Source organism: Priapulus caudatus, unplaced genomic scaffold, assembly GCF_000485595.1.
Source record: "Priapulus caudatus unplaced genomic scaffold, Priapulus_caudatus-5.0.1 Scaffold811, whole genome shotgun sequence".
Lineage (NCBI taxonomy): Eukaryota > Metazoa > Priapulida > Priapulimorpha > Priapulimorphida > Priapulidae > Priapulus > Priapulus caudatus.
Window position 1 is genome coordinate 128,081 of NW_014577872.1, and position 3,145 is coordinate 131,225.

Sequence of the window (3,145 nt, forward strand, 5' to 3'; positions counted from 1 at the left end):
GCTAGTAGAATCTATACATGCCTGGATGTATGAGGCTACAATGTTACAATGAAATTTCAAAAGCTAAATTTGGTTAAAGAAGGTTTATGCTCCTTAAATCATATCATTTCTATGGCATTCTGTACTGTCAGTATGTTACATGTACCGTATGCCACTGCCAGTGGCTACTGCCAGTGCATGTGTTGATGGTACTGTGTAGTTTTTGCCTGCGTTAATTGGTTACAGGTGGCAGCTCTATTGCAGCCTGTAGGCTTGCTTAGGTAAATGGATGAGTGCTTACCTATTCTGTCTTGCAAATAGTTGTTGCTACTACGTACGATGGGAGCTTCCATCTTTAATCTGAAGACACTTAAACGTACGCGCCATCTCGTGGCAACTTTCATAACGATCCTAACGAACATTCCTTTGAGAAGGTTCCTGATACCATCCCTGTGCCTTCCACTGTTTGGGCGTGTATGTGAACACATTTGGGACTAACGAGGTTTACTAGAATCTCACCACTCCACCACAGAGTCACCGCAGTAACGTTAGATGAGCGCTGTCGCTCCGCGGCACTTGTTTTACAATTACAGGCTTTATGTTTATGAGCAAACAATCTGTAATTAATTTTTTTCACCAGGTGGTACCGGGTCATACGTGGCAAAGCCTCAGGAGTAGATACCTCCAAATCATTGTAAGAAAGCTGCCACAGTAGGCAGATAGTCTACAGTCAAAGTTTCCAATTATATCAACACATTGGTCGCTGATCAGGATGTATTTGTGTTTAATCACCTATCTTAGTAACATCATCTTTTTATTTGCAATTGGAATATTGGAAAAAGTACTCAATGTTAGTGGAGTGGGTGGTTCCACACAGTCATAAAAATGTCCTGTGGCCCATTGTCAAATAAATAATAGATAGTTATGATAGCCTAGTCTTATGATAAGCTTAACTCTTGGATCTTTCTAAAAGTAGACTGCAGGAAATTTGGCCCGACTTGATAAAAATTTCAAGTGTAAAATATTGCATTATGTCCTGGAATTGTCTTGTAAAAATTATCATTGTCATGGAAAAGTTGCCTTAGCTCATGGGAAAATTGGAATGTTGTGACCAAGTTAGCTTGGTATTAGCTGAAATTTGTTTGATTGGATTTTTCTATTTTTTCCCAAACGGACAATACAGATTGTTGTAAATTCAACTTTAAATGTGTAATGTTTGCTATGAATAGGCGGAGTGTTACTTCAAGTGCACAGTTCACAGATTTTGAATGTTACACAAAACATTCAAAAGTTTACTGCTTTAGCTTCCATAACATCGCTAACAACCTGTTATCTATAATAAAGCAAATGAGACTGGAATCATATTTACAGCAAAATAGTAAATCAGTGTGCCATAGTAGGCACCATAAAAATGTTAATAATGAAATTCCATGAGGTGGGAGCTGCTGTCCCTTATCAAGTGCAATGTCTGTATTGTTGATTACATAAACAATTTCGTAACTCAGCATGTGTAATATGTGTTTTGTTTCAATAATTATTATTTTTGTCTCAACTGCGTTTAAACAACGAGTTGTTCAAGATATTTGTAAATCATGTTTATAGCTTATATATATATATATATATATATGTAGTAGGATTCTATATAAAAATAACAGCTAACAGTTTATTGTGCTACGTCTACGTTTGGTTCTTGTTTCATCTTTTCTCTTTGTATGTGTTTTACATTATTAGGATATTTCTACACGTACTACTTAAACATGAACGTACAAATCTACAGCCACTGCGAATCATCTCCCCCTGAAATTTTGTAATAAACGTTATATTTTAATGCAGGAACGTAAAACTGCCAAAATATGAGAAACACAACCAGATTTGAACCAAAGTGCCATATTTTCACCCCTTATACAAAAATCGGGAATATACTTCCGCGTCGCGGCCGCTCAGCACCCCATATCCCCCCCAAAAAAGGGGATGAAATTGAATTTTCTCCATTCAATCCCACGTAAAGAATTCAATATCCCAAGCTCTCAATAGCGTCTATTCTATTTTGAATAAGCAAGGATTTAACTTTCGTGGAGCAGCTGATAAGACTGGCCGATTTTGGGAAAAAATCGTATTTAGAGAATGCTTTCCACTAATTAACCGTCTAAGTACTCAGACGCGTTAATTTTTATGGACGCATTCTCCAAATACGCATTACTTTTTTGAAACTTTCAGTTTCAGTAAATAATGGTCATTTCTTGCGAACGAGTTACAGCCATTTTACAGTAGATGCTATGTCACGTTCCATTTCTGTAAATAATCTATAAACATTAGGAGAGTATGAATAGCGATGACGATTGTAGATATATATCCAGTATTTATGTGTCGGGTAAAATATTAAATTTTTCAACCCATTTTCTTCCTGAAGTAGGGAGCGGATGAAAGCCACCCCACCTCAATAATTAATGCTGTGGGGGGGATATACCCATCCCCCGCTATCTACGCCCCAGTCATAGAACTCAAATTTGCTTGTTGATATGCCTACTCTACAGCGCGCCGCGTCAACGATTTTTGAAGTGGCGGGGGTGCCTCAATTTGCTTTATGCCCCCTCGACAGGGCCAAGCAGGTTTTCGAGGAGGGTGTAAGCAAAGAAACAGGCGGGGGTAATGTGCGCGTCCTCCCCCAGAAAAATGTTGAATCCCCATTTCCTCCTGAAAGTTAGGCTTGGCGATGATATCTACACGCCATCCCCCCCCACGTCCAATAAAGTGGGGGATGCATCCCCACCCGCTATCTACACCCTATGCGTCATTTACTTGATTAAAATACTCACGTGTGCACCGGGCGCAATTTGATATCGAGTAAAAGGACGCATGCCGTCAAATTACCAACGAAAATCCGCTGCACACGTGAGTAAAATGAACATCATGCATCATTTTACTGAGTAAAATAACTTGCATGTGTGCCCGCCGGACTTTACACTGCCAAGTAGGACTTGGAACTCTTTATCTATGGTGTCTGATACGGGTATAGGCTAAATTTTCACTTCAAATTTATTATTAATTCCACTTTCATCTTCAAATTCGCTTTTTCTTATTTCTACTTTTGATGTCACAACCATTTCATTTTTCATTCTAACCCATTTTCATTTTCATTGTATAATTCACTTTCATTTCAATTTCA